Source organism: Papaver somniferum, chromosome 8, assembly GCF_003573695.1.
Source record: "Papaver somniferum cultivar HN1 chromosome 8, ASM357369v1, whole genome shotgun sequence".
In the NCBI taxonomy this organism is placed as follows: Eukaryota; Viridiplantae; Streptophyta; class Magnoliopsida; order Ranunculales; family Papaveraceae; genus Papaver; species Papaver somniferum.
This window is the reverse complement of record NC_039365.1, coordinates 86,302,725-86,316,352: the sequence shown is the minus strand read 5'-3', so window position 1 is coordinate 86,316,352 and position 13,628 is coordinate 86,302,725. Positions and strand designations below refer to the sequence as shown.

The window sequence follows — 13,628 nt, the reverse complement described above, 5'->3', positions numbered from 1 at the left end:
TCTGACGGATGTAAGAGTTGTAACATCTTTTCATCGGGAATATACTTTGAGTGGGTTCCTTCATAATTAGGTTCATAAATAAAAATTAAATATATTTTCTTTAAACCATTAGCTTTAATTATCTCATTGTTTACATTATATTCTTCATCTACAAATAAATAAATATTTTAATAAATTGATAGATAAAACACCAAAAAAAAATCTTCAAAATCATGAGTCACAAATTTCAATTAAATCCACAAAATTAAATGAAAACTAACAGGGTGTTAGTCCTCAAGGGAGTTGGGGGAGTTGGATGTAGTTTGGTTTTCTCCTGTTAGTCGTGGGGGAGTTCGAAGGAGTCTCTCAAAATCCATGTTAGTCGTGGGAGAGTTTAGAAGAGTCTCCCAAACTCCCTAGAAAACCATGTTAGTCGTTGGGGAGTTTGAAAGAAAATCTTAAACTCCCTATTAGTGGTAAAAACTAGAATGCTAGGGAGTTGGTATTTTTTGGGGAGTTCTAAGGAGTTTACAGTGTATTTTCCTCCCACTCCAAATCTCTCAAAAGAGTAGAGATTTTGGGAGAGTCTCTCAAACTCCCTACACTCAAAACACCAAACTCTCTCAAACTCCCTATACTCTCTTACACTCCCTCAAAATCCCCAAAATTCAAAATACATTAAACTCTCCCCAACTCACTCGTGGTAAAGTTATTCTCCAGTCATTGAAGAATTGTACATGAAAACACCAACTATAGAGAAAATCCATGATAAACAATTATCTTTTTATTTAAATCATGCATCAGAATAAAATTAAATAAAAGAAAAAATAGTAAAAAAATATAAGTAATTTATAAAGAACAAAATCTTATACCATGCCCAGATGAGAAATAAATCAAAGCGCAAAATCGTTGATATGAAGACGTTTAGCGAAAGAATCGCAACCACCAATCTCATTTCTATGAATTTTCCGCTTCGATTGATAAACATGTGCAAAGAATCAGAATTACATAATGAGTTGTGCATGTCTCCTCAGCCACGTCTGATACATAAAATCCTTGAATGGCCTTCTCCAAAATTTTCAGTTGACATGAGATAGAAAATCAAGAGTGAATTAAAAACCCATTCGGTTGATATATAATCTACATCACTTGGAAATTTGAACGGTTTCATTAACTTATGTGAAGTAAAAATCAAAGTTGTGGTGGGGATGTATGAAATTTTAAGGAAGTTGTTAGTTCGAAAAAATGAGTAATTTTTGGGGAAGCGAAATAAAGGCTCACGCAAAATTTGGACTGAAATATCGTCAGAATGTTCATTTATTTTAATAGCTTCTACGCAGGACAGATGTCAACCTTTTTTCACTCTAATTTTTCATATTTTGATTTTGGAATGATAGGGAAGCAGATGTACGAATAATATCATACACATGTACAGACCATCTGTATTAATCTTAAAAATATTACTAAGAACAAATAAAAAAATATGCTGGACTCGGCCTAACCAGAAGATACATTAGAGGCCAACTATATTGCCGCTAGAGGCAACAGTTAAATACCACGTTACCCCTTTTCCTTTTTTTTTTTTATAAATATTATTAGAACACGATATTATAGGTGATTTAGGTTGCGTTCAGGATTCACCATGTTAGTAGATAATGTTGCAATAAGTGTCGGTATGGCACGGGTTATTTCTAGAATTTTGGTGATGTATATGGCTAATTTTATTACGTTTGCTTAGATATTATTTTTGCTGGAAATAAAATAGAGAATTGTCTCAGAATTGAATGATTAAAAGGCTGGAAAAAAAATTACATCAGCCGTAAACAGTGTCGTTACGGCACATGGTTTCGTTCAGCATAATGATCTGAATACAACACAAAACAATATCAAAGACCACCAATTTTTAGGGATCGACTAAAAAAGTTATTATTTTAGGGAAAAATAAAATAATTTTACCTGGCATGTTTATCAGAGATTATTACTTTAATCGATTACAAATGTAACCAAATTTATATTTATTTGGATGATAAATATCTTAGATTTTTATAGTTACAAATTCTCATGAGATCAAATAATTTTACCATACTTTGTAGTATTTATTTAAATTATTATGACCAAAAATTATTCCGACTCATGTTACGTGACGAGTTATTTCTAGTAATAAACGAGTCCCTCAAGGAATGCTTTGCCAAGCTGGATTTCATTAGGGTCTACCCCGTAACCTGCGGATAGTTGCCGATATAAAGTGTAACAACAAAAGAAGATGAGGTTGAGTGAACACTGAAGCAAAGGGGAAGAGGAGGGAGTGAGTTTTCTTCTCCTGGTAGACTTTCTTCAAATATGGAGTTATCCATGGGGATTGGCTACCGATCACTCTCCCACTCCTCTTCTACCTCATCTTCTCTCTCTAGATTATACCCAATTCCTTGCTTATCAGTTTTAAACAGGAAAAAGAATATAAATTTGAAGGTATCATCTGCAATTCTCCAGGAGGAGGAGGAGTCTGGTGGTGATGGTGAATTCTTGACTGGGAGAGAGAGGAGACAGTTGAGAAATGAAAGAAGAGCATCAACAACAAACAACTGGAGAGAAGAAGTGGAGGATAAGCTACTCGGGACTAAGTTTTCGAGGAAGAGATTTGCTACTTGGACTGAAGAGCTTAACCTTGATAATCTTGCTTTACTTGGTCCTCAATGGTGGGTTGTTCGTGTTTCTCGTGTTTCTGGTCAAGAAGCTGCTGATGTTATTGGTCGAACTCTCAATTGGAAATTTCCCAATATTGATTTTAAGGTACTCACTGAAATGTATATTATCAATTTTACTTGTTTATTTGAACCATATCACCTTGTTTTGTCTGGCGAACCTTAAATAAGTTGGAGTAATTTCTAATTGGCATGCAATCGGTGCTGTTTTGGCATCATTGTCTTCATTTGGGATGTATGCACTGAGTTTTATCTGCTTAAACCTTGGATATGCGACAATTATAAGCATTATGTGCATGAACTGACCTTCATAATGCGCTATTTTTCCTGTCATTGCTCATTCATGTCCTGTTTAGCGATAGTCCCATTTTTATCAATTAGGATTAAAGAAGCTGTAGAATGAAATTGCAAGAACACAGATGTGTACAGTTGGATTTTGGCAGCAATGACTTGATATGGTTTATATTTGTTATCAATTATGTATTGGCAGACAGGACTCACGATGAATCAGTTGTACTATGCTAATTTGTTTTTTTTTTCAGATCTATGCTCCTGCTGTACGGGTGAAGCGGAAGTTAAAGAATGGTTCTATTACAGTTAAACCAAAGCCCCTATTTCCTGGATGTGTCTTTTTATGGTGTGTGTTGAATAAGGAGATACATGACTTCATCAGAGATACACCTGGGGTTGGTGGCTTTATCGGCTCTACAGTTGGAAATACGTAAGAAACCGTGTTGTTTTTATTTATTTTAATTTTGACTGTTACACCTGTGATAAGCATGTTCTGCTGGTTTGGTCATTGAACTGCAAGTTCTATTTGACTTCTTGCTGTGTAGCTTCTCAGTAGAGTGAACTCTGTCAGCGAAAAAGGAATAGGATTAACATCCTTTCTGTGGTTTAGTTCATCATGGTTCAAATCCTAGGGAGCTTCATATTGCACCATTGAACACATATAATGATTTCACAGTCTTACTATCTTTATCAAATAAACCGAAACATTAGCTGGCCAGGTTAGGTTTTTCAACATCACAATAACATTTTGTCGCGATTAGTTTGTGACCTGAAAATGAGTACTGAGTAAACTTGGATTGCCATAGTAAATGACTTTAGTAAAATCATAATGTGATTTATGATGATTTTAACTGGCCATATATCGAAATTCTACCTTTGAGCAGTTCATCAAATTCCTTCTGAAAATTCACATGAGGTTATATGTTGTTACAACTATAACTGTTATTTACATTCTTTCTAGGAAAAAGCAGATCAATAGGCCCAAGCCTGTGTCTTCTAACGTTATGGAAGCAATCTTTCGGCGAGCAAAAGAAGAACAAGTACAAACTGACCAAGCATTCGAGGAAGAACAGAAGGTACAGGCACTTGCCAACGAGGGAGAGCCAAATCCAAAACCCAAAGTTATTAAAAAAATCTGTGACGGCGGATGCTAAAAGGAAAAAGAGAACAAAGAAGGGTGCAGAGCCTGCTGTGGAAAACGCATCACTGCAACAGGATCATAAGTTGCTTGTCCCGGGTTCAAGTGTTCGAATAGTGTCTGGGCCTTTTATGGAGTTTACAGGCAACCTTAAGAAGCTGGATGGAAAGACTGGAAAGGTATACTTGTTACGATTTTCTATGAGTTTTCTAAAACGATTAAACATGGATAATGGACAACCTTTGCTGATGAGTTTTTTAAAATGACTATACACGCAAACACTGAAAGCTAAAGGTGCAAAATTTATATTTTTCTGTTGAAAAATATAATCCAAGTTACCTATAACATGGAGAAGCATATGAGCAGAAGTCATTTGTGAAAGATTCATGTCTTATTGCAGGCCATTGTGGGATTTATGCTATTTGGAAAGGAAAGCTTAGTGGCTGTTGAGGGCCTTGAGGCATCATAACGACGGGTTTCACATTTTGTAAAATTAGAAGTTTTTTTTGGTGAATACTAGTTCTTTATATTGATGTAAAAATTTGTGGTTATTCGCCTTCAAGGTTCAAGTGTCCTCATTTGCTGCTTGCTTTAGTACTTTTTACGTTTTTATCCAGACAGAGTGAAAGAAATTATTTCAGGGACATCTGGTTTTCATGAGTAGACTGATAGAAAAAGGAAGGCGCCAGAGTTCATAGTTGTAGTTTCATGAGTAGACTAGTATGCGGATTTCATGAATAGACTGGTAGAAGGAAGGCGAAAGAGTTCATGATTACTGTCTGAACTTTGAAGTCATATAATCCCACATATAAAAGAGCAATAATACTTTTTCAACACATGGTGGTGGTGATAATGTTTGGTCCACATATACTGTTCCCTTTAGTCATAAGACTCATAGATGAGACATACAAGAGGATTCACTAATAACCTTATTTCAGTAACTAGTTATACAGTACTCATGAAAGCTGGTGGAGCTGATTTCTCTGTGGCTAGTGCTTATGAATCACTGGATTTCGATGAATTTATCTCACACAAGCAACTATGGAACTCCCACTTGCAGTCTCGTTTTCTGAATGGGCCTTGTGCTATAATACGGTCCCAACGTTGGATTTTATGCCTGCTGTGTAAAGATAGCAGGAAACAAATACTCACCTTGTTTGCAATGCAAAGAAACTACAGAAAGTTGTGGGGTTGTTTCTTGACAGTTTTGGAGTGAAGTGGGTAATAGGAAGAGCAGGAAGATTGGGAGAAGACTTTGGAGCTAATAATCGCCGTGATATGTATTTCTTAAAATTTTTGCCGACACAACTACCTTCTGGTTTTCATCTAGGTGTTCTTGAAGCAGTCAGTTGATGCACGACCGCCTACCAGCAGCAGGCAATCATGAAGAAGCCAGTTTATGATTTCTAGTCAGTTGATGCACGACCGCCTACCATTGCATGATTTTTAGTTAGCCTAGATGTAAACTTAGCTCTATAGAGCAATCATGTGCATGTTTTGAGCATTGTGATGGTCCAGTCTTCGCATGATTTGTTGATGTAGCTTTAATTCGATAAGAGTAATCATTTGCCTGTTTTGGCCCTTTTGGGCAGTGTCACATATCTCATTGTTACCAACAAGGGTTGCTCCAGGATTGATTTGTACGAGATGGCAAATCAAAAAAAATAGGAATGGCTTCAGCAACATTGATTCTGATTTCTGAGTGAGTTACTAAACTAAAACTCACTCCATTCATTGATTCTGAGTTCCGAGTTCTCAGATCCATTCGAACTTCAACACAATGTACCATATATATCCACTATTTGTACAGGTGTGCAAGTAATTTTGGTTTCAGAACAAATTATGCGAACCTAACAAAAAAAAAAAGAAATTAGTCATAGAGTATAGATTTTAATAACATCCTTATGTAATTTATTTGAATCAGAAATTGAAGTCAATCACCATCTTGCATCATTGATGCATGTAAGACTAGGGCGACAATACCTATCATCATATTCAAGTCCATAATTGTTTGGCAATATATAATTAAGTGAAAAAACAAACTCAAAAATTAAGAAATCCAAACACTCATTCTAAATCAGCCAAACTCAAAAATTAAGGAAATCCTAAATAAAATCATGAAAACAAAGCAAAAACTGTTTTAGGAAGGACCTCAGTAGGCTTTTTGTCATCTAACAAAATTCCTCATTGGAGGAATTTTTTCAGGAAGATAACGCAGTATTTAAACATCACTGATCCTGATAAAACTAAAAAGTTCACAGACAGAAAATTCCTTTTCATACAAAAATCACAATGCCGAAAAGAAAACAAAGAAGCATCTCAGACTCAAATTTCCCCATTAGTTTTCTTCACTATAAAAATTCAAAGTGCAAGGATGATTACAAGGTTTTTGTCATCACTGATGCTGTCTCTCTAACTTCTTGCTTTAAGGAATAACAAGATTCTAACAACAAACAGAGAACGAGTGTCGTTTATATCTATAATCGGAACGAAAGAAAAAACATTGTACGGGAAAAAGAAAAGCACCAGAAATAAATCTAATAATTCAAAGAAAAAAAGAACCAGTTGCAGAGAAAGTAACTTCGACGTGAAACAGTTAGCAACACAGGTTGGCAATTTTCTTAAAACCCTAAAATATGCGCCGTAAACAAAGAAGCACTAGGGTTTGACAGACCGACTGACATATGAATGCAAACAGCTCATAACATATCGTTAACGATGACGAGAACAAGTGCTTATATAGCCAACAACCCCAGCACCAGATTTGCCCTAATTCCTTCGCTGGGTACCTATACGGGTTGTAAAAACCATTCCTGGTACCTTATACGGATTGTGAAAAGCCATTCCTAAGAATCCAAACCGTGAAACCGCACCGCACCGAACCAAACCAATTCCAAACTGAATCGAACATACCGAAAACAGTGGAGGTAGTCAAATAAGATTTTATAGACTTTCATAGAGTTTTTATTTGAATGATTCTCGGAGATTTTCTAAAAATATAGAGATTTCTAGTGATTTATGAGAGTGTTGTAATGAGGCTTTGTGACTTGTAGAGACAAAAAAATGAGATTTAAAAAGAGTTTTTGTGATTTGTAGAGAAATAAAAATGTATAGTATCTAAATAAAAATTCAAAACGGCTACTGATTTTTCTTATTATTCACGTTATAATGTTAATCAAAGTGCCAAGAATACATAGTAAAAATATGTGTTAATTGTTCAAATAAATCTCACTGTTTTTTTCTCTACAAATCACAAAGGCTGTTTTCAAATCCCATTTTTTTTATTATGCACGTTATAATGCTAATAAAAGTACCATGAATACCTAGTAAAATATGTGTCGTTGTCAAAATAAATCTCAATGTCGTCCTATGCCTAAGTTTTTATTCTCTTTATTCCATTCATCCCAAATTTTAATAAAAGTAAACTAGTCAGCATCTTCTCGTTGTAAATAGCCCATTCTTTGGTCATCAGCTCAAACAAAAAATGAGAAAAAAAAATTTGGTCACGCTCTCAAAAACAAGTATTTCCCATATTTCCAAGTCTCCCAAAATATCACCTCTTGGGAAGAGATTTCAACCATGCCTATTTTCCAAAAAAAGTCTCTCCAGATCTTTGAAAAACACAAATCAATGACTTTCAATTCTCATTCGAATAACAAGAGTGTTAGAGTGACTCTTATGAAATCCTAATCCAATAACATGGAGTTTCTGAGAATTTAAATGACTTAAAAAAGTCTCTAACCAAAAAAAAGAGACATTCTGAGACTCTCTGATAATCTCTATGGACTAACAGAAGATTTGGAAACTCCCTAGAAGTCATTTGAAATCACATTTGACTAACCCCTTAAAGTTTCTGGTGAATCTCCATAGAACCTCAAATCAAATGAAAATCAACGGGTTAAACCGTTTACTAAAAGTGTTTAAATCTTTCATTTATAATTGTTAGATTTTGACCTAACCGAAGCCATTTCATAGAAGGGTGTTCACTTTATATATCCCCTACAAATACTAACGGTACCTCCATTTGATAGTGATTTTAGTTATAATTTAGTTTAGATGAAAATTGTTGAATTATTCAAATATTTTAATACGGATACCCCATTATATAACCATACAAAATATCCTTCGACATAAAAAGCATTATTTTCAGTATCCTCAAAGGTTATAATTGCGTGGACCTTCTGCATAATATCTAACTGGCATCGATCACAATCTGAGAAACTATCATACCATTTATAAATTCAACTGCAAAAGTGTAAAACTATTCTATATCCCATTCTTTTTCACAATCCCTAGGCATTTTTCATCACCTCATCATCGTGTGTGTTTGCTTCAGGATCAACCATTTATGTGACCTATAAAACAGACAACATAATAAAAAATTAAATAACTGCAAAAAAGTTTGAACCAATGTTATGGTAAGTGATAGATAATAATCGAAATCAACAGACAATATAGGTTATGCCAAGACAAATTTGATCTTAACATAGTTTGCTATCCATCACTGCCGATCATATCTTAGTATCCAACACAAAGTAGCAACCTCCACATTCAATTCTAGTGCTAGGCTATTCAAGGCAGTGATTATCATGATAATAGTAATAATGGATTTTGAAAAAGCGGGGGTCTAACAACCACGCTCAATATTTAGCTTAGCAATCTGTATGGAAAAACTCCAATATAATTCCAAGAGAATCAACTAGACAGTCAGACTCAATCAATGAAAATATATCCAAGAGTTGTATCTCGTTTTCTTAATTCATTCCCCAATCAAACAAATAAGAATTTGCGAGCCCGATTGAATAAGAAAAATAACTTGGACGGTATCACAAACCAATATCCAAGTGTCAATCAATTCAATCAAAAACCCAAAGGCCAAATTCAAGAACTGATTGAACTTAGCGCACAACCTATGATATTTCTACTATATAACAAAATATAACGCGGAAAAGAAATAACACATACACCAGAAATTTTGTTAACGAGGAAACCGCAAATGCAGAAAAACCCCGGGACCTAGTCCAGATTTGAACACCACACTGTATTAAGCCGCTACATACACTAGCTTACTCCAAGTTAACTTCGGACTGGAATGTAGTTGATCCCTAATCAATCTCACACTGATCAAGGTACAGTTGCACTCCTTACGTCTCTGAATCCCAGCAGGACTCTACGCACTTGATTCCCTTAGTTTATCTTACCCACGACTAAGAGTTGCTACGACCCAAAGTCGAAGACTTGATAAACAAATATGTATCACATAGAAAAGTCTATAGTATAGATAAATCTGTCTCCCACAGATTAACCTCTGAGTTTTGATCCGTCTTTTGATAAATCAAGGTGAACAGGAACAACTGATATACCGGACTTATATTACCGAAGAACAACCTAGAAATATCAATCACATCACAATAATCTTAATTGTATGGTAGTGAAACAAGATATTATGGAATCACAAACGATGAGACGAAGATGTTTGTGATTACTTTTTATCTTGCCTATCGGAGAATAAATCTCGAGCCAATCCTAAAGAAGATAGTACTCAATCACGATAGAAGATGCAAGATCAGATCACGCAACTACAGAGAAAATAGTTGGGTCTGGTTCACAATCCCAATGAAGTCTTTAAGTCATTAACCTACAGGGTTTCGTGAAAAACCTAAGGTTAAAGGAGAATCGACTCTAGTCGCAACTACTATCACACAGGGGGTGTGGGGATTAGGTTTCTCAGTTGCTGGAGTTCTCCTTTATATAGTCTTCAAATCAGGGTTCGCAATCAATATTACCCTGGTAACAAAGCATTCAATATTCACCGTTAGATGAAAACTTGATTAGACTCAAGCTAATATATTTCAACCGTTAGATCAAACTTAGCTTGTTAAACACAAATGAAATGTACCTTCATTTAGATATGAGTAACCGTACCTAAACGTGTACACCTTGTTGTCTCAACAATATTTAACCGAAATTAACCATACGAACACTTTCATATCAGCCTTATTCATCTTAATCATAACTAGTTCAAATGACTCAAATGAAACTAGTTCTGGAGTTGTTCAACTGTTTATATTCTTATAGAAATGTACAAGACACAATTGAAGCAAGATCGATTTTGATTCACTCGAATCAAGTCATGAACATTATAGCCACGGTTTGCAAAAGATTGCATTCCTTATTATAGTTCATGAACAAAACGATTTTAAAACATCATCCACTTAGGTATGCGTACGGGTATGCGTACATAAGTAGCCGGACCAAGTTTGGGTTTCACCAGTACGCAAACTGGTACACATACCATCCAAACTCACCAGAAATTCCCAGACCTGAACCTTACGCCAGTACGCGTACCGATTTGCATACCAGGTTCCCGAACTTTCTCAAAACGAACAGGTTCGCATAAGGGTATGCATACCATGGTTCCCAGACATGGATTACATATATGCAAGTACGCATACTATGCTTAAATCCATTTGTTATAAACTCTATTTCAATCATTGAAACTTTCTTAGAGGATGACAATAGTTGTTTTCACTAACTATTAGCATCAAAATAATTTTTAAGTTATGGAAATAATCAATACGAAACATTCTGAGTCTACATCAAATGACTGTATCGCACAAATCATGTAAGATGTTACCAGGCGATTTTCATATGATCATCTTTTGACTTTCATCAAGAGTATAAGATGAACTTGGTTAAAGCGAAAGCTTACCAACACATATTTCGAGAAATATGTAAGCGAGTTAAACTCAACTCGAAATATCAAATGTGTATAATCAAAGTCTATATAGCTATATGACGTTTGTCTCAAATAGGAGATAGAATAGATAGACTTTTGAGTAATAGATGAGTTCAAGTCTCCACATACCTTTTGATGAAGTTCCACAAGCTCCCCTTAGTAGTTCTTCGTCTTCAATCGATGAACGCCGTGAAGTATTATGCTCAACCACACTTTTTATCCTAATCCGAGATTTAGCTATAAGTAGACTAGAAATCAAGACTTATAGTTTTGGCAACTAAACTTGACAGCAAGCTTGAGATAGCAACGCTTGGAGTTCGACCGAGCAGTACTCTAATAGATTTGCATAAATACGGATCATTCCTTAATGCGGTGTTGATGGAGGGTACATCCCATGTAGATTAGTTTTCTATTAATTTATTTGTTTTCTGGTCAAAAATAAATAAAAACTAGGATTCGTTTAGTTGTTTATAGGATTGAAGAAAATTTAAGGTCAGAACGATTAAGCTTACCGTTAGACAGGTTATTAGATCAAGATTTGTAAAGAGAGTAGAAAAGAAGAAAAACTCCATTGTCTCGTCAACTTCAGAGAAGATAGGTTTGTGTTTTTGTTTATCTCAAGGGCATGGGAATCTTATAAGATTGATCGGGTAGGTAGATAAGTGTTTGGGGTTAGCAGATAAAGCAGTACCGTTAGTAATTCTAGGGGTATATATATACAGGAACACCCGATTAATAACAGGTTCACACATATTTGAAATAGAGTAGTGCTAAAACTAGTTTGTCTGTTATCTAAATATTTGAATAATCAGATATTCAGAACCGACACATATTTATATTGTTTTTTATTATTTGAAATAGAGTGAAGCCATTTTACACTCAGCTAATCGTATTTTAGAAACAAAGGGAACAAGCAATTTAATGTCTATGTTATTAGTGGATTTTAAGAATGCTTTTAACCTTGTTGATAGAGCAGAAATGATATCTGAAGTACGCTTCCAATGCCCCACTATATCCAGATGGTCTGAATTTTGTTATGCTTCTCCTGCTAGGCTTTATTATGGCACATCTACTATGTCATCGGCTCAAGGAGTCCAACAAGGTGATCCACTAGGACCATTGCTTTTTGCATTAGCTTTGCACCCTATGTTAAGGAATATCGCTGCACAATGTTCCTTGGACCTTCAGGCCTGGTACCTAGATGATGGTACCCTTATTGGTGATACTTTGCAAGTCTCTGAAGCTCTTCAAATCATACAGTGTGAAGGTCCAGCACTTGGTCTTCATCTCAATCTTCAGAAAACTGAATTTTTTTGGCCAACTATTGATGAAGGAAGTCGACTTGAAGATGTTTTTCCTGCAGAAGTTGCAAGACCAACTGAAGGGGTTAAACTTCTTGGGGGACCTGTCAGTTTGAATCATCATTTTTGCAGTGATATTGTTCTTGATCGTGTGAAGAAAACAGTACAATTGGTGCAGGTCATTCACAGTTTAGGAGACCCCCAAAGTGAGCTCTTGCTACTGCGTAATTGTGTAAGTATGTCCAAGTTATATTTTACTATGACGACTACTGCCTCAAGGTACCTACAAGAAGCCCAAGTAATTTTTGATACCCATCTTTTTAGTTATATGCGACGTTTGATTATGAATGATGGGCCTGGATATGGTGTATTGCAACACAGGGTCACTACTTTGCCTATCCGAGATGGTGGTCTGGGCATATATTCTATGTCAGACACCATTCAATATTGTTATCTTGCCTCTTGCATCCAATCTAAGCAGTTGCAGGATTCTATCTTGCGACATTCTGGTGTTTGTAGCAATGGTTTAAATTACAAACTTGCTTTAGACTCTTTCTTGATGGTATGTCATCTTGATTTCGCCTCTTTCAACATTGATTTAACTGCCCCCCATCCTATGCATTTATTGGCAGCTAAGTACTTTGATGTTGTTCAACAAGAGATGCCAAATTTATATAACATGTCAGTTAGGGATTTAGTCTTATGGAAGTGCAATAAGTTCCCTCATGCCCAGGATTACTTGTTCGTCGTACTTATAGGTGGTCTTGGACAGTGCATTGGTCCTCAACAATTTTGTGTTGTTCTTAGTTATCGTCTTGGTATTCCACTATTTGCAGCTGGGAGTGTTTGTTCATTTTGCAGTCGCGATATGGATTTGTATGGTGACCATGCTCTTCACTGTACACACGGAATAGGTTCAAAATTTCGGCATGACTTGGCTCGTGATATTTTGTTTGACATATGTTCTCGTGCTGCCATACACGCGCAAAAAGAAGTGGATTTAGGTTTCTTATCAGCTGAAGGTGGTGCCTTAAGACCTGCAGATATTCTCATTCATGATTGGGACAGTGGCCGTGATGTATGTTTCCATGTAACTGGAATTTCACCTTTCACAGGTAGTGAAGTTCATACTTTCGTACCAGGGAAGGTTGTATGTAATGCGGTTTCGCGAAAGCGGAACAAGTACCTTGACAAGTATACTACATATGGTTTTGGTTTTGGACTCTAGCTTTCATGACGTTGGGGGAGTTAGGAGATGAGACCGTGGATTTCTTGAAGAGAGTGAAGAATTTTGTAAATAGTCATGATGTAAATACTAAAATTGGTGATTTTCTTTTTCATAAATTAGGAATTGCTATTCAAAGGGGTGTCGGCTCCCAATTAGTTGCTAGGTTGCCGACAAATTATTTATAATTTTAATATATCAAAAAAAATTAAAATAGAAAAATATTATATATTCTAGCCTGAAATATAGTGAT

The 13,628-nt window shown here is 35.6% G+C and overlaps 2 non-coding genes and 1 pseudogene across 2 annotated transcripts; 1 reads left to right on the top strand and 2 right to left on the bottom strand.

Annotated features, from left to right (window-relative positions):
- The first annotated feature begins 2,265 nt into the window (after positions 1-2,265).
- Positions 2,266-4,704, top strand: LOC113301907 (annotated as a pseudogene).
- Positions 4,705-6,027: 1,323 nt separating this feature from the next.
- Positions 6,028-6,107, bottom strand: LOC113307353. Its single transcript, XR_003339134.1, has one exon. It is a non-coding gene; the product is annotated as a small nucleolar RNA U31b (small nucleolar RNA).
- A 315-nt stretch (positions 6,108-6,422) lies between these two features.
- LOC113307357 lies at positions 6,423-6,518 on the bottom strand. Its single transcript, XR_003339137.1, has one exon. It is a non-coding gene; the product is annotated as a small nucleolar RNA snoR26 (small nucleolar RNA).
- Between the last annotated feature and the right edge of the window lie 7,110 nt (positions 6,519-13,628).